This window comes from Capra hircus, chromosome 11 (genome assembly GCF_001704415.2).
Source record: "Capra hircus breed San Clemente chromosome 11, ASM170441v1, whole genome shotgun sequence".
NCBI lineage: Eukaryota > Metazoa > Chordata > Mammalia > Artiodactyla > Bovidae > Capra > Capra hircus.
The window spans coordinates 92598348-92616803 of NC_030818.1; positions in this window are offsets into that span (position 1 = coordinate 92598348).

Sequence of the window (18456 nt, forward strand, 5' to 3'; positions counted from 1 at the left end):
TGGTGACGATGAAATCTTTATAATACCTGTAAGTGCTACGTTTTATAATTTAGCATCCTTCTTTTTGGCTAACGGAGATAAGACGAAGGCCCCATCTGAGTGACCTCATCTATTTGTTACTTTCAGTCACCTGTCAACAACCTTCCAGCTCCTAGGATGTCACCAGACCTGATTCCAACTGCCTCCTGGACTTCTCCTCTAAAGGTCCCCAGGCTCTCAGGCTTACCAGATCCAAACCATTCTCATCATCTCTCCCCCAACCCCTAGCCAGCGCTGATATCCCCGAAGGTGACTCCACCATCACGCTCACTTCCTCCAGTTCCCTCCCACCACGGCCAATCCCTCACCAAAACCTGCTGGCTCAATCTCCTTAACAGCTCTGGCATCTTCATCCTTCTCACCACCCCACAGCTGCCCTGCCCTGGTCCAGGCCACCACTGTGCCTCCCGACTGGTTCTCCCACTCCAGCTTCATCTCATTAGCTGGCACTCACATGCCCATCTGATGCTGTTGCTTCCTTGTCTGAGCCTGTCCCCGGATTCCTGATACCCCCAAATAAAGCATTGGTACCGCCAATGCTCTCAAAACTGGCCTTGAAGCTCCCCAAGATGTGGCCTTGTCAGCCCGTGACCTCATCTCCCATCATCCATGATCTCACATTGCTGCTCCGCGTGCTGAGAAGTTCTCAAAGTTTAATAGCTACTGAACAACTGAACAGGAGGGTGTCTGGACTGGGTAGGGGTGGGAAAAGCCTGGACGTATCATCCCAAGCTGGTGATGACTTCCAAAGTTATCTATTCTGCCACTTAAGGCCACCATCAGGTCACCAGTCTTCAAGGGGCTCTAGCTCAGCTTGTACACCTCCAATGATGGGGAGCTCCCTTCCTCTTCGCCTTGCCGGATGGGTCCTATGTTGCAAGCTCTGCTCCTGGAGTACATGGGGATAGGGGCAGGGAACTGGAACTGTACAAACCTCATCCTCGGGGGCATTTACATGCTTCTTCCTCCCTGGGAGCCCCAGTTCCCTGGGTCTGGGAGCCCCTGTAACAGCTCAGCTGTGGCTCTAGAAAGTCAGTCTGGGTCTTACAGAGAGATGATCATAAAGGCCACCAGAGGGCAGTGCTGCCCCATACACAGCCCCTGGGACCAGCCTGTCTTTGTGTCTCAAATGGTGTGGGTTTTTCAGGGAGTGTGTGTGTGTGTGTGTGTGTGTGTGTGTTACTTTGTGCGTCTTCAATGAGGTTATTTATCCAGGCCAGTGTGTATGCGGTTGTCCATTTTTGCTCACATCTTAGTCCCTATTTCCCACCCCATCAAAGAGTGTGTTGGTCACTCAGGGAACCCCAGGAACAGACATCGGAAAGCACAGCCTCACCCCACGCAGTCCTCACCCTCTGAAAAGCCCCCTGCCACCCTCACCATTGTCACGAGACTCGCTGCCACACCTGAGCCTCAGGCATTCATCAGACTGGGGCAATGACCCTAATCAGTGAGAAGGGGTAAACAGGCCTGATGCTGACTGGAGGCCCAGGGCTTTGAGACAGAACGGACTGTGACCTGTGGGATCCACGTGGGCTTGGAGCCCCCAGGCCCTCCCTCCCAGCCTCACATCTACATCTGCCCACTGCTACCCTACAAGGAGGAGTGGCTATATACCCAGCTGCCCACTGACACCCTGCAAGGAGGAGTGGCTATATACCCATATTACGGAACAGGCGTGTTAGTCTGGTCAGTGTCAGCCCTGAGCTACACACCAGGGCACCAGGAAGACTCAACCCTTGTTCCCAGGCCTCAGGGGTCAGGGCCCCAGAGAAGGATGCAGGTGCAACTCTGCCCACAGCTGTAACAGAGAGACCGGCCTGGATATGAGGGTGCCTGGGGGAGGGAGCTGTCCTGTTGCCTACGGTGATGAGAAGGAAGGCTTCTTAGGCCCATACTTGAGATGGGTCTTGGGGGACAAGACAGAGTGCCAGCAAGAGAATAGCAGGTGCAAAGGCCCTGGGGCTTCCCTGGTGGCTCAGATGGTAAAGAATCTCCCTGCAATGCAGGAGGCCCCCGTTCCATCCCTGGGTTGGGAAGATTCCTTGCAGGAGGGCATGGCAACCCACTCCAGTGTTCTCACCTGCAGAATCCCATGGACAGAAGAGCCTGGTGGCCTACAGCCCGCAGGGTCGCAAAGAGTCGGACAGGAAGGCAGCACTGAGGTGTGAGTGCAGAGCCTGGCCAGGCCAGGTGCCCTCACTGCGGGGTGTGTGCAGGTGATGTTCTGGGGAGACAGAAGATACCGCACAGGAGGAACCTTTCCCCAGACACCCGGTTTGGGAGACTGCCAAGCCACCCCATCCTCAAAGCCAAGGCCAAGTGGGCTGCTCCTCCTACCTCCAGGGCCCCCGCAGAACGGGCAGGTCCCCGTCACTGCCCCCATTGTTCCTAAGGACCCAGGAACCCAGGGAATTTCTGCAACTGAAGGGGGAGGGGCGACAGGGCTGAAAAGAGTCCATGAGATTCGCACGCACGGAGTTAGAGACTTAGAATCCAAGAAAGGTGTCGGACAGACAGAGAAGGAAGAGAGGAGAGAGGCAGAGAGCCTGGGGGAGAGAAACAGGAAGAGAGAGAAGGAGGGAGTGAGAGATGGGGAGCGCGAGGAAGGCCAGCGGAGCACGGAGAGAGGGGTGCGAGGCGGGGGGTGTCAGGGCGAACTTTCTGGGCCTCCCTCCTCGCGCCTCCGGGGCGGGCGCGTGGCCGGCAATCAGGCCGGCAGGAGGCAGGTGGTCGGGGCAGACAATGGCGCGGAGGAGTGCGGAACCTGGGACTAAATTTGGCGCTGCCTTTGCAGGGCGCAGGGCCGCCCGTTCATCTCGATGCAAAGGAGACACGAAATGAATATGCAGCGCGGGCTGTAATTGGGCCGCCGTGGCCGCCGCCGCCGCCGCCGCACTATAATTTTCCAAACAGGATCTTGCAATCAGGGCCTTATTCATTAGCGCATAAACAATTTTGTTTCTCGGCACTCGAGCCTGTCAATCACGCCGAGAGGGAACATCTTGGCCGGAGGCGCGGGCCCCCGCGCGCGCTCCCACGCGCGCCCCCTCGAGCGGCGCTGCGTGGCTTTGTGCCCGGCGGCCCTCGGGTGCTGGGGTTGGAGGGCACGGAGCCCGCGGCGGGGTCCCGGGCAGAGCGGACTGAGGAGGGGGCGGCGGAGGAGAGCGCGGCCTTGGGGAGCCCAGAGCCTCGGGTTCGAATCCTGCCTCTGCCATCTCCTGGCTTTGACCTTGGACCATCCGGCTTCTCCTCCTCGTAGCCTTTGCTTGCTCCCCTGGGGGAGGCGCTAACTGTACCCCTTTTCAACAAGACGGGTATCTGCTGAGAGAAAGGATGCCCGGTGCTTTGGATGCTGGGGCTGGGGGTGCCAGAGGATGGAGGAGGGGCCATGGAGCTCCTTCTTTTTAAAAGAGGGGATCTGGGTCTCACAGAGGGCTGCTCATCGTCCCAGGCCCCATCCAGAGAGGGGTTCTGTCGTGCTGTGTGTGTCTGTGAAAAGCGGTTCTTCAAGGAGCTGGCCACAGCCCTGGGCCCTGTGCCCATGTGAATACTGGGGCACCCGAGACTGTGCAAGTCAGCTCTGAGCCTTTGTGGTTGTGTATGTGTGTATGAGTGTGTGATGAGTGTGTGTGCACCCGTCCATCTGCAGATACACCTGCTGAGTGCGGCGGGCTGTGATCATGCATGTGTGTATGTGGTTGCTTGGTTCCCTGTGAGATCACTGAGCTGAGTTGGCTGCCCGCTGATGGCTAAGGGACAGGGGCCAAGTGTGGCTGTGTGGCTGAGGGAAGGCTGCAGCTGTGGGGCTGTGTGACTCTGGGTGTGTGTCTGTTTGTGGATGTGGGTCCTCTGGAGCCATGACCCAGAAGGATTGTGTGTGTGTGTGTGTGTGTGTGTGTGTGTGTGTGTGACTCAAGCATGGGGTGGGCACTGTTTCTTTCAGGACAGATGACAACTTCCACCCTCCCTGATGGCTCCTTCGTCAGCTTCACTTCCCCTGCACAGACCAGAGCAGGCAGCTTTTTCCCTCCAGGCAGGCTCTGTGGCGTGGAGGGGTTCACCTGTCCAGACCTCACTGCCTCCTTCAGTCAGCGCCGGGACTCAGCCCCCATCCATCAGGAGAACCCCAGGGCCCCCAGAATTTCAGACCAATGCTCTCATCAGCTCAGCTTTACATTCTTGTTGTTGTTCAGTCGGTAAGACCTGTCTGACTCTTTGCAACCCCAAAGAGGTTTACGTAGATGACAGCGTGCCAGAGCTGGACTGACCCATTGCACTGACGGGGAAACAGAGGCCCAGGCCTGGACAGCACGCCACAGAGGTGCCCCCCCCCCGCTCACCACCCCACCCCCTCCTCTTCTGCAGTGCCCCACACCCATCCCTCTGCACACACAGACTCTGAGGATGTCCCGGCAGCCAACTGACAGGCCATCAGTCTGTGCAGACACTCTCTTCACAGCAGCCCGGATACCCCTCCCCACCCACCAGTCACCCCCAGGACCAGGCCAGGAAGGGAGGCGGCCGGGGAAGGGGCTGCGGGGAAGGCACGAAGTCCGGAAGCCCCGAGAAACAGGCTTCAACCTGTGGATCCGGCCGCGCCCTCCCTCGCAGCCTCCCTGTCTAGTTGCAGGGCTGACCCCAGCCCTGGGCGACCCAGGCTCTCCATGAACCTGCTCCCATGAGTGGCTCCAGGGACAGCCAGTGGGCACCTCAGCGTGCTGGGCAGTGGCCAGAGGGAATGGCTTTGAATGAGGAGGCCAAGGGGTAACGTCCAGCCCTGCGGTTTCCTGGCTGGAAGACCTCGGTTTCCCCATCTGTAAAGAAGAGCTGTTTAACCTCCGCGTCCACATGCCCCTTGGTGCTTGGTATTGACAGAGTGAAGAGGGCGCAAAGGAAGAGACCCTCACCTCGGGCCAGAGTCATCTCCCCACGTCCCCGCTCCAGACACGTTTCAGAGCTTTCACTCGTGAGGAGCCCCTGCCAGGTACCCAGCTGCTGGAGGCAACTCAGTCAGGGTTTCTAACCAAAATTCACACAAGTTGGTCTTTCTTGAAAAACAGTCCCTTTCCAGGACTTTTTTTTTTTTTTTCAGCTGCACTGCGGCACGTGGGATCTTAGTTCCCCAACCAGGGATCGAACCCCTGTATTAGAAGTGGGAGTCTTAACCACTGCACGAGCAGGGAAGTCCCTGTGTGACACTTCTCTGAGACCATGTGTTTTCAGAGCCATCATGTCACCTTATGCTGGAGGATAGACTATTTGCTCATTTATGGAGGTAAAACCCAAAGAGACTCGAGGGCCAAAGGCCTCTTCGGCAAGGTCACCAGCTGGGACAACAGGAGTCTAGACTTGAACCCACTAAGAACAGCGCTTCCCCTGCCCCTGCGAGAGATGGGCCTTCCTGCAGGTCTGGCGTGTCGGGCTGGCTCCAGCCCAGCCTCTGAAGCCAGCAGATCAGCAGTGGACACCAGTCACTGTCCCTTTGGCAGGGTTGCTGGAGAGTAGAACCCAGTAAGAAGGAGGCCTAAATGGAGGTTCATCAGGAAAGAGTGGTTCCAAGGCCCAGGGCATCAGAGCTTAGGTGGTGGGGGGAGAGGGGTTGAGGAACAGGGGAAGGAAGCACCTCTCCAGGGAGCTGTAGAGCCCAGAGGCCTGGGTCTCCTTGAGGAAGACCATCTGCAGATCCTACCTATATACCCCCACCTCCTCCATCCTGGGAGCTTTATTTGCATCTATGATTTGCATCCAGGTGACCCATGTGATGTGAACTCAGGGAAAAGGGCTCAGGGGGTTCCTCAATTACTACCCCATGTCCGTCTCACTCATACCTAGCCCAGAGCCTCACACATAGTAAGTGCTCAATAAAATGCTATCACCTGAGCCAGTGCGTGAGAAGGGCCGAATCTGAAGAGAGCAGCAGAAGAAGCCTGAGTGTTGACCCTTATAGTTCCCTTCTCCCTGCCCCAGCCCCCATCAGCTGGTGTCCCTGAGTGCCTCTACACACCCAGCACCCCCCACCCAGAAACTCACTTCCGGTGGGTGGGCTCCGGGGTCCAGAGCTGCGCTGTCCAAGGCAGTAGCCACTGGCCATGTGTGGCTACCGAGCTCTTGACACATGACTAGTCCAAACGGAGGTGTGCTGTCAGTGTGGAATACACCTGGTTTTCAAGGTGGTTGTTGTTCAGTTGCTCACTTGTGTCCGACTCTTTGTGACCCCTACGGACTGCAGCACGCCAGGCTTGCTCAAACTCATGTCTTTTTTTTTTCGGTACCAAGAAAACAACGTCAAATATCTTGTTCAGATTCTGTGTGAGCCAGCGTGCCACATGCCCAGGCGTCTTCCCCCTCAGAGAGGCCCAGCCGGGCCCAGGAGCTGCCCAGGTATGTCTCAACTTCCCAGAGCCTCAGCAGGAACAGGCCATGCGATTCAGGAAGTCGTCATGGCAACCAGTGCGTCCTTGTGCCATCTCCTGCAATCAGCGCTGGGACCTGGCCACCCGCTGGGCTTCCTGGAGATTTGTTCCCTATAATGGGAGGCTGGGCAGGGGGGCTCCTAACCGCACCCCCCCATCTTCTTCTGTCCTCCCCTCCCCCGTCCTCAGTGTGGCAGGGCTGTCAGGATGGGACAGAGGGTATTTGAGAGAGGGCTCCCTTGAACTAAAAGCAGGGACTGGGATTCTGGTCTCCAGTAAGCCACTACATGAGAGGGGCTCCCCATGTGCTCCTAGTGGTAAAGAACCCACCTGCCAATGCTGGTAGATGTAAGAGACACAGGTTCAATTCCTGGGTCGGGAAGATCCCCTGCAGGAGGGCGTGGCAGCCCACTCCAGTATTCTGGCCTGGAGAATCCCATGGACAGAGGAGCCTGGCCAGCTACAATCCATGGGGTCGCAAAGAGCAGCACGACTGAGCAACTAACACTTTCACTGTCACTCCAATCTCAGAGCCCTCCTCAGGGGACAGAACCCTGAGGAGGGAGGCCTGGGGTCCAGTCTCGACTGTCTCTGAGATCTTGGGGGAGAGGGAGGCACTTGTCATCTCCTGACTCTAGATTGTCAGGTAAACCAGATGACCCCAAGGGCACTCACTCATACAGGCTGTGGTTTCTATTCTATTGCAGGACAAGTTCAAACGGCATTACCACCCTGGGTGACACCAACCTATGAGTTTGTCGAATGCCAGGCATGGACCTCCCCTGCCAACTGAGGGGCCTGGCTTCACACACCCCTTGTAAGGTTGGGCAACAGAACAGCGGCTTTGTTCTCCCAGCTCCACCAGAGCCTCGAGTTTCTTAATTAGACTGCTGCAGTGTCTGTTTCTCCATCTCACTACAGCGCCTGCCAGAAAAGTCATCAAAGTGAGGGGAAAGGCATCATGCGCTTGCCTGGTGCCCTGTGGTCCTCCTTTTATGCCTGTGACCCCATTTAATTCTTGCAGCTACCCTACAGAGTAAGTTTTACTGTGTGCATTTCATGGGTGAGGCAACAAAGGCTCAGAGAGATGGAGTGACTGACTCAAAGTCACAACGCCAGGAAGTAGCAGAACTGGCATTAGAACCCAGGCCCATCTGATCCCAGAGCCCAGAAGAAAGACCATCCTTGATTTCTGCTCTACAGCTGCCTGTCCCACCTTCAGTGACAGCTCTGCTCCCTGGAGTTCTTCCTCCCCTTCCTGGGGCCCCCGGTGCCACCTACCACACCCCTTCCTCCTTGTCCAGGCAGGAAAGATGCTTAGACTCAGAATTCCAGAGCATCAGGGGTGAAATAGCCATTTGAGGTGACACACCAGCCCCACCTGACCTGTTCTGCCTCCATAAGAGATGGAAGCTGGGGCTCTGTGAGGAAGGGCCAGGCCTGGACCCAGGATTAAAGGCATACACTCCTATCATCCCGCTTGGGATGTGGGGGAACATGTCCCATCCTAAAGGACTCAGGGGTGCTGGTGGAGCTCAGGTGATGCCGTCTAGCCGGCAGGTCTGCTGATGGAGGCTTGAAGGGTTTGGATTTGGATTAGCTGAGAGTAGGGGGAGCTGGCCAGACATGAGGGTGGGGGGGGGGGGAGGGTTGGGTGGCCTGGCTGAACTGAGGGGTCAGGCAGCCTTGGCGGGGCTCCCATCTCCAGCCCCAGGGCGAGCGCACGAGGTGGAGCTGAAACATTCAAGCAGCTTCCTCTCCTTTGTTGGGAGTGATGTCGCCCATTTCCTGGATGTCCAAGAACCGGCTTCAAACAATAGCGCTGTCAGGAAGCCAGGAAGGGGCTGCTGCCCTGCGCCTGGCCCTGCCCCATCCCTCCCCACCTCCTGAGACCTGGCCAGGCCATCCTTTCTGCTTATCTCTTGGAGTCTGAGGCCTCACTCTGTCACCAGCCAGCTGTGTTCCTGTGGGCCGGTCACCAAACTTCTCTGGGCCTCAGCTCCCCATCTGAAACTGAGGTATCCTGTCCTCACCCTGCCCGCTGAGCAGAGGAGATAAGAACGATGGTGGCACCAACAGTAGCGGTGAATACCCTGTACGTAGACAATAGACCAGGAAGTGATTGGTACCTTGCAGGCTTTTGAAAATGTGACTTTGGCTCTGAATCCTGGAGACAGGCAGCTCACATTTTCAAGTCTACTAAGCATCAAGCATCTCCACGTGCCTTATCTACATACCATGTGTGAAGGCTTACAGTTTTGGAGTCAGACAAAATTGGATAAAGTCCCTGGTGACTCCGACGGCAAAGAATCTGCCTGCAATGCAGGAGACCTGGGTTCGATCCCTGGATGGGGAAGATCTCCTGGAGAAGGGAAAGGCAACCCATTCCAGTATTCTTGCCTGGGAAATCCCATGGACAAAGGAACCTAGCAAGCTACAGTCCAGGGGGTTACAAAGAGTCAGACACGACTGAGCAACTAACATTTTCTGCCAGTTATGAACTATGAGGCTTGGAACAATGTCGTGGCCTTTCTGAGCTCTCATTTCTTTTGAAATAAAGAAAACTAAGAATAAACAAATAGGGATGTCCCTGATGGGCCAGTGGCTAAGATTCTGAGCTCCCAATGCAGGGGGCCTGGGTTCCATCCCTGGTCAGGGAACTAGCTCTTGCGTGCCATAACTAAATATCTGGCACAGCCAAATAAATAAACATTAAAAAAAAACAATAAAGAATAAATAAATAGGAATAAAAAGACTCCCTATTTTGTGGCATCAAATGAGAAATAAATGGGCCAAGAGAGGTCAAGTCCGGCAGAGCAGACACCCAGGAGGTGTTAGCCCCTCTTCTTACTCTTTCTACCATGGGCCTTTTTTCCTGTTTGCTCACATTGTTGCCCCAGACTACTAGCCCTTCCTCTCTGCTGTCCACACCTCCACCTCTGCACAAATCTTAAGCATCCAGTTGCTGCCCCACAGGTAATCCAAGGTGGGGACATCAGAGGTGCTAACTTCACCCTGAGCCCTTCCTACCTGCAGGGCTCTGTTTCCCCATCTGGGAGCTGGTTTCTAAGTTCCCCTCAATTCTGATGATCCAGGAGGCAGCCCAGTCCCCAGTTACATCCCCGGTCACTGGACCTGCCACAGACCCAGCACAAGAGGGTGCCTGTGTCCCTAGTTCACCAGGAGGCCGGACTCCTCCCCAGGAGATGAGCGCCACACAACTGGTTCAAGCTGTCCACAGGCTTGGGAGCTGGGTGGGTGCCTTTGTCCAGCAACACGACCTTTTCATTAGCACCATTGTCTGTTTAGCCCAAAGCTGACTCACAGGGACACCGCACTGGGGGCCAGCTTCCGTGGGCACTGTGTTCCCTCAGCCCTTCTCCCCCTCCGCTGGAAACCCTTGGCTCCATTGCCCCTCCAGTTTGCCCTACACCCAACCCAGGCACACCTGTCCACCTGAGAAGGTCACAGTCACCGTGCACCGACATGGTGCCAGGTGATACAGTCATCTTGCTACCCAATCAATGAAACCAGCCCAGAAGGGGGGCACCATTGTCATCCTCACTTCTCAGAGAAGTCACATGTTTCTCTCTGTCCCACTGGGAGTCAGTCATCTCATGATCAGCAGACTCTAGAGCAGCTTTGGGATCCTGTTTGTCAAATGAGCGCAGAGCAGTGTGCCCCTGGACAGGTTGCTTCCTTCTGTATTGTCTCTCCTATCCCTCCTTGAACCTCCATCGTCTGATTCACCAACTCCAAACTGACAGCTCAGCGTGGAGCAGAGTAAAGAACTCCAGGTTCTGGAGCCAGTTAGGCCCAGGTGATGCTTCTGCTTCTGACAGATATAAAATACACCTAGTTTCTGGGTTTTGAGTTCAAGTCCAAAAAGGAAGGTAGGAAGGAAGTGAAGTCGCTCAGTCGTGTCCTGACTGTTTGTGACCCCGTGGACTATAGCCTATCAGGCTCCATCCATGAGATTTTCCAGGCAATACTGGAGTGGGTTGCCATTTCCTTCTCCAGAGGATCTTCCCGACCCAGGGATCGAACCCAGGTCTCCTGCATTGCAGGCAGACGCTTTACTGTCTGAGCCACCAGGGAAGCCCTTAAAGGAAGGTAGACCAGCAGGCAAATAATCACCATGTAACCTGACATACCAGGAGCCACGCTGCTGTTTGTTTTTTCGTCGCTAAGTCGTGTCTGACTCATTGTGACCCCATGGACTGTAGCCTGCCAGGCTCCTCTGTCCATGGAATTTCCCAGGCAAGAATACTGTCATGGGTTGCCATTTCCTTCCCCAGGAGATCGTCCCCACCCAGGGATCGAACCCACGTCTCCTGCATCTCCTGCATTGGCAAGTGGATTCTTTACCATTGAGCCTCGAGGGAAGCCCTACAAGGAGTCACAGGTTTAGCAATCTTCCAGAGTCAATGGAGAATCACTTCATCTTTTTATTGGTTGCCAGGACTGCATGGTAGGATTCTAATGCATCTCATCCAACTGCTCTGCTACTACTGATGTAGGCTGTTCCTCTCTCTCTCTGTCCATTTTTACAAACAATGCCCCAGTGAACATTCTTGAACATTCTTGTACACATCTTAAAATACTTCAGTCAGCACTTCTGTAGTATGAATGCTGACAGGTGTGGAATGAAACATACACTCTGATAAATGCAGCAAATTGTCCTCCAAACATAATGTATCAATGGATCAGTTCTCCTCCTATGGGATCTCATTTCTGCACATCTGGGTCCATACTTGATATTATTGTCAATTAGTGTTTGCTAATTAAATGGCATCTCACTGTGACTTCATGAACATTGTTCTGACTACTCTGGAGGTTAAGCATCTTTTTACATGCTGATTGGCTGTTCTGATATTCTCTTCTGCAAAGAACCTGTTCACTGCTTTTGTGGATGTCTCTCTGAGGTATCTGTCTCCCAACCAGTCTCTGACTTGGTGATGCCTGTTTATCCCACTTCTGCCCTTTTGGCATCCAGTGCTCAGGCCCACTCTCGTATTCCGAGTGCTGCAGCCCACTTCCACAGGTGAACGATTTCCCCCGCCCCCAGCCCTCCATGGTGCAGGCAGGCTCCATGTCAGCCAGCCTGAACCCGCAACAGCAGAGGGTTTCACACCAGGCTTAGCCCAATCAGAAGGCAATTCAAGTAGAAGATGATCCCCAAAGTTTTCCTCCTTTAATTTCTAAGATCAAAGCCTTTGTAATAATCCTCTGAACAAACTCAGCTTCAATTAACAAGAAAGTTGCACGAAACAATTTTGAAGTGGATGACAAAAATCCCCGAATATCTTCCATCTCATTTTCTTCAAAAGGCAAGAGTGGGTGATTTATCTAAGACCAAGGCCCAAAATGCCCTTCTCATTTTAATGAAATGTCCAGAATTGTCCGTGCAGGTCATTAGATCCACCTTAAGAATATCATCGAAATACCTCCATCTCAAAAAAAAAAAAAAAACAACACCTCCATCTTTCCCAACAAATTGGCTAGTGGAAAAACTATGTTTCATATAATTCTTGGCATGGAAGAGAGCCCAGATATCATCTTAGTCCATGACTTCATTTTTTAGTTAAAGAAACTGGCTCAGAGGGGAGAGTGTTTTGCCAAGGCTACAGAGCAAGGTCAGAGATAGCACAGGAACAGCATCTCAGGCACCTCCTCCAGCTAGCCTGCACCCCATCAAACTGATATGGAAGAAAAGAGGCCAAGGGATGTTCTTAAAGTTCTTTAGTTTGAGTTCAGCTTCTTGGAACCCGGCAACAAAAAGGTACTGCACGCTCCACAGACAATAAAACAAACACATACCTAAAACCTGCACATCAAATGACTGTCAAACCGCGTAATAACCCTAGTTTCAGATGGCAAGCGAAAGAGACGTTATTATCATTTTCTTTTTAGCTTCAACTCTTCCACCAGAGCAGCAGAATTGATTAAAACAAAGCTTCCAGAAAAAGGCATGCCTGCTTAATTTGCATTCAACCCTCAAATTAAGGGAATACTGGCATGCAATTATATTTCTTATTACCATAGCCTAATCTGACCTTTTATGCATCCTCCTCCCTGTAGTTCACAGACGGCACTTTTTCACTGCCACCGTGACAGGGATTTCTGGGCTCTTTTTGAAAAATAAAAACAAAAACAAAAAGCCCTAGTGTTGCCTTCTGTCTCCAATGGTGCTAATCATTATGGTAGAACCCTGAGCCTCTCTTAGAATAGAAAACACCCTCCTGTTTACATAGAGGAGTACACAGTTAAGGATTAACTAGGCTACTCCTTTTTGGAGAGGCCAATGGCTGTGCAAGATTCATTCAACAATCAGGCACTGACATTCACCAGGCGCTTTGCCTGAGGGGGAAGCCACGTGGAAAACAAGAGAGATGGCTCACTCCCAGAATGCACAGCGGCTCCCAGAAGAGGCACCTGAACATGGAGGAAGGTAAGGTTCGCTCTGAGGGAACTTGAAGGATGCTTCACCGAGGAGATGGGTTTGAGCTGCATTTTGAGGGAAAGGTTCACCAAGAAGAGGCAGAGGAGACCTTTGGGGAAGAGGATGCAGCACGGGGAAAGATGCATGTATCTGAGATGGCACAGATCCAGCGTTGGGGGATGATGGTGGGAGACAAAGCTGGTGAGCTCTGAGTCAGACCCCAGACCAGCTGTCACTTTGAGCAATGTGGCTTCTCTCCTGCAGGTTGTGGAGACACCAAGGACAGGAAGTGTCCCCGTTGCGTTAAAGGTAGAGGTGGGGAGTTGAGATTGCACTGGGCTCATTCCCACAAAACCACACTCCAGGCAGACTGTTCCTAAAGTACACGGAGCCACGTCCGGCGGTCCCCCGAGGCTCGGACACACTTCCATCAGCCCTCTAACTGGCTGCTCCTGGAGGAGGAAGCTCAAACAGCACTTCCTTTGAGAGACCCTCCACGGCCTCTCTTCCCAAACAATCCTCACCCGTGAGCTACTCCTGGTCACGCTGACCCTTCACATTGGCTCCTCACAGGACTCATCGCAATCTGCAGACTCCTTGTTCCTGTGTTTATCTGTTTATTGTCCCCCACGCTGGGATGGAAGCCCCATGGAAGCAGGGCCCCTGTGTATGCAGCTCATCATTCGTGCCTAGAATGGTAACTAGCACAAAACAAGACGTAAAATCTTTGTTGAATGAATTAAAGAATGAATGAATGCATTTCCAGGGTTCTACCTGCTGCTGCACGCCTTCCCTCCCACTGAAGAAAGTATGTGTGTGTGTGTGTGTGTGTGTGTGTGTGTGTGTGTGTGTGTGCTAAGCCACTTCAGTCTTGTCCCACTCTGTGACCCCATGTACTGCAGCCCACCAGGCTCCTCTGTCCATGGGATTCTCCAGGCAGGAATACTGGAGTGGGTTGCCACTCCTCCAGGGGATCTTCCCAACCCAGGGATGTATATTTGAGTGTAAATGAGCAAGAATGATATTATTTGTTACAAAAATTGTATGCCCAGGCCACATCACAGAACTACCAGAGACTGGACTACCAGGGAAATCCCAACAGCTGGTATATTTAAAGCCCAAATAGGTCATAATCCATTTTGGAGCCTAGGAATACATCTTTGATTATACCCAACTTGTCAGTTAGGATTTGATACCTACAAAGATGGTAATTTAATCTCAAAGGATTATTCCTATCTCTACCAAGTTAAGGGGCTTCCCAGGGGGCATAGGGTTAAAGAACCTGCAGACTCAGGTTCAATCCCTGGGTCGGGAAGATGCGCTGGAGAAGGAATGGCTACCCACTCCAGTACTCTTGCCTGGAAAATTTCATGGACAGAGGAGCCTGGTGGGCTACAGTGCATGGAGCCACAGAGAGTTGACACAACTGAGGTGTATGCACACACCACACAGTTCCTGTATTTATTGTTCCAGACCATGGAGGGAGTTTAGAAGTTCTTTGGAAAGGTGAATTCAAAAGTGAAAGTCGCTCAGTTGTGTCCTACTCTCTGCGACACCATGGGCTATACAGTCCGTGGAATTCTCCAGGCCAGAATACTGGAGTGGGTACCTGTTCCCTTCTCCAGGGGATCTTCCCAACCCAGGGATCAAAGCCAGGTCTCCTACATTGCAGGCAGATTCTTTACCAGCTGAGCCACCAGGGATGTCTTTCATGTGCTGGGCACTAGAATATGGAAATATAAATAAGGTAAAAGTCCACATCTTATCGTAGTAAGACAAAGAGAAACCAGATACACTCTGCCCTGACAGGTGTTACTCAAACAGAGTGCTGTGACAAATGACTTTCATTTACTTGAGAAGGACTTTTTAATCTTGAAGGATCCTTAAATTTTTTCCATTTATAAAAGCTGTATTGAATTTGTTACAATATTGTTTCTGTTTCATATTTTAGTTTTTTGGCCTCGGGGCATGAGAGATCTTAGCTCCCCGACCAGGGATTGAATCTGCACCCACTGCTCTGAAGGCGAAGTCTTAACCACTGGACTGCCCCAGAAGCCCCAACAATTGCTAGCACTGGCCAACACTGTAACACAAAGCATTTCCTGTGTAAACCTCATTAAATCCTCATAGCCATCCCAGGCTATGGGTACTATCCTGGTCTCTCCCATTTTACAGATGAGGAAAAGAAAGTACAGAAAGGTTAAGGAACTTGCCTAGGGTCACACAACTATTAGACGACAGAGCCTGGATTCAGATCCAGACAGCCCAGCTTCAGAGTCCTTGCGCTCAAACCTCAGGCCATGTTGTGTCATGGGAACAAAGAGGCAGGAAGGAGCACTCGTGCCTGTAGGAAGGGACACTTCCTGGGGAAGACAGTGCGAGTGTTTGCCTTGAGAGATGGGTCCACTTTCAAGAGGCAGAGACGGGGGCAGGACTGTTTCCCAGCAAGTGCACGGCAGTGGCATTAGTGGATATTTGGAAGTTGGAAAACACTCTTGAGCAATGGCATTTGGGAGACTGTAGGATCCCTGATAAGGAGAAATAAGATAGTAGAGAGGGACATGGGCCCGGTGAAGGCCAGATTATGGAGGCCAGATTATGTCAGGATGCCACTAAGGATCTGAGTTTTGGTTAATAGCCATTTAGGAGTCACCGAAGGTTTTCTTTCTTCTTAATTAGTTAATTTGGCTGCGCTGGGTCTTAGCTGCGGCATATGGGATCTAGTTCCCGGACCAGGGATTGAACCGGAGCCCCCTGTATTGGGAGCACACAGTCTTAGCCACTAGACCACCAGGCAAGTCCCAGCATTGAAGCTTTTCAAATGGTAGGGGCACGGCACAAGTTGGAGCATGGTCTGGAGGGTGAGAGGGTGGCAGGAGACCAATTTGGCAGCAGTATTAATAATCCAAGCCCAGGGAACAAAAACAGGCTAGGAACAGTGACAGGGAGATAAAAGAGGAAGGAACAGACGTGAGAGGTTATAGAAGGACTTGGTGTGGGATTGGAACACGGAGAGCAGTGAGCGGAAGGAGCCACAGGAGCGGCCCATGTTTTGACACTGGAAGGATGGAGACACCATTCCCTCCGATAGGGAAGACAGGAACAGGCCTGGCGGAGCAAAGGGGGCAGATAAATTTCCTTTGGGAGTGTAAGGAGTCCATCTCATTATACTTAAGCCAAGCCAGCAGGAAGATTTTCTGACTATTATTTGAAGCCCCGTTCGGAGATTCTTCGCAGCAACTGCTTTCAAATTGTTCCGTGACCTTTTACCTACTGAAATTGTGAATCCATCTGTGACATGGGATTTTAGGAATCCTGTCTTTACTTAATTATGACTCTTCGGCCCTAGAAGGCTTGTGATGTGGTGTAATTCCATCAAGAATACAGGAAAGCCAGAAGTGAGTTTCTTTGTTCAAGGAATTCAAAGCAAGGTAGGGGGGTGGTGAGCTTCTGTCCAACTTGGGCAAAAGTTAAAACATCCTTGAATTGAATTTGAAGCCATTAACAGTTCAAAACTTGTTGCTCTGGACTCTATAAAGAGGTGATTAACTTTCAGGGAGGGTCTGGTGTTAGACCTTGTGGCTAGATAGATTAATCACAGATGCTATCCACAGCATGGTTTATTCTCTCATTACCCAAAGTGTGGTCCATGGACCAGCAGCCTTAGCATCAAGAAACTTACTAGAAATCTTAGGTGCCACTACAGGCCTATGGAATTAGAATCTTCATTTAATAAGACCTCAGGTGATGTACATGCAGTCATACAGATTAATACAGAGGATTTCCCTGGTGGTTCAGTGGTTAAAATTCCACCTCCCAATGCAGAGAACGTGGTCCCTGGTTGGAGGACTAAGTTCTTACATGCTGCAGGCCAACTAAGCCCACAAGGCAACTACTGAGCCTCCACTATAAAGCCCAGAGCAGACAAAAGAGAAAAAAGAGTATGGGATTTGGAATCAGATGTCTCTCTGGCTTTAAATCTCAGCTTAGCTATTTAACTACCAAATCTCTTGAACCTGCTTCATGTACAGAACCAATCAGTGGCCCTAGACTTTGGTTTCACCTTAAGAACTGGAGAGCTTTCCAAAGTCACCATGGCCTGGGCATACTGCAGACCAACTAAATCAGCATCTCTCCCAGGCAGGCTCGACATCAGAATTTAAAGGCCTCCAGGGGATTCCAGTGTGCAACCAAGGTGGACAGCCACTGATGACTTTGAAGGACAAGGGTGCGGCCATTGGAACCAATCTTCATAATGTATTCCAATTCTGTTTCACATATGAGGACTGAAGTTTCCCTAAGCTTGAGCTCCTCCATCTATGGAATGGCATGACATGTTAGAAACTCTTTCAAAGGGCTCTGGGCATTGAAGGAGTTGACACATGTGGCCACGATGCACAGTGCTCGGAGTATTTATTATTTACACAAGTCCCAGCTTCCTTTGCAGAAAGCAACACATGGTTTGCAGTTATCACATAAACGCATCTGTGGTCATGATGGTGGTGCTTTCCCCACCAAGGCTGACTTCCCACAACTTGGCCTCCAAGAGGTTAATGGGTGTTGCCTTTGCTGTTGTAAAAACATAAGAACCTATTGTTTTTCTTCTTCTATTGGAGAATGAGGCAAAAGTGGCTGGCAAGGAGCTTTCGCAGAATGGGTGAGAGTGAGGTTTACATAAAATGCTCCCAACTGTGGGGTCAGGGTGGGGTGGGGGCAGGGGCAAGGCAGATCACGCAGTGCTTGGTGTTCTGCTTCCCAGAGCTCTGCAAATGGGAAAGCAAGGCCTGGGGAGCTGAGACTTACACACAGACACGTGCAATTTAAGGCCATGAACAGAAGATGTAAAGCGACCCCTTGTCAGATGGAGAGGAAACAGCCTAGTCGTGAAAAAGGAACTGAACGACAGGGAAAATAAAGACATTAATACAGCTTTGAACCGAAGAGCTTTTAAAATACTTGTGGCTCTAACCTGCCCAGGAGGTAGATAAGCATGTTCCCTTTAGTTTGTCCTCAAATTCAACCTCTCGTAAGAGGTTAAGAAACACACCCAAGGCTGGAACTGACACTCAGACCTCCCGACTTCCTGGCTTTGGAGCTGGGAGTTCAGCCTCCAACTCCCTTGTCTATCAGGAAAAACATCTGGGTTATAACGCTTGAGGATGGGATATCGAGGGGAAGTGGTGGAAGTTTGGTTCTTTAAGGAACTTTGAGCGAGACTGCAGAAGACCCAGCCAGGCGCCCCGCCCATGGCCTGAGTCACAAGCGCAAATGTTTCTGTGCTTCTTCTATCTTGGACGCTTTCCTTGTATGACCTTCAGGGAACTCTTTATTTGTCTGAGACGTTGGATGGGAAGAAAAATGGAGACTTGTGTGAACACAGACCGGTGCTGAGGCGCTGTCGCAGGTAACAAAGCCTCTCCTTTACATGTTCATTTGTCCGTGATCCCACGAGGCTCCCCTACTGCGCTGGCAGATGCCTACTTAGAGAGAGAGAGCGAGGGAACAGGCAGGACCACAAGGAGAAAAAGCAAGGGGAAGTCATCCTTAAAGGCCAGAAGG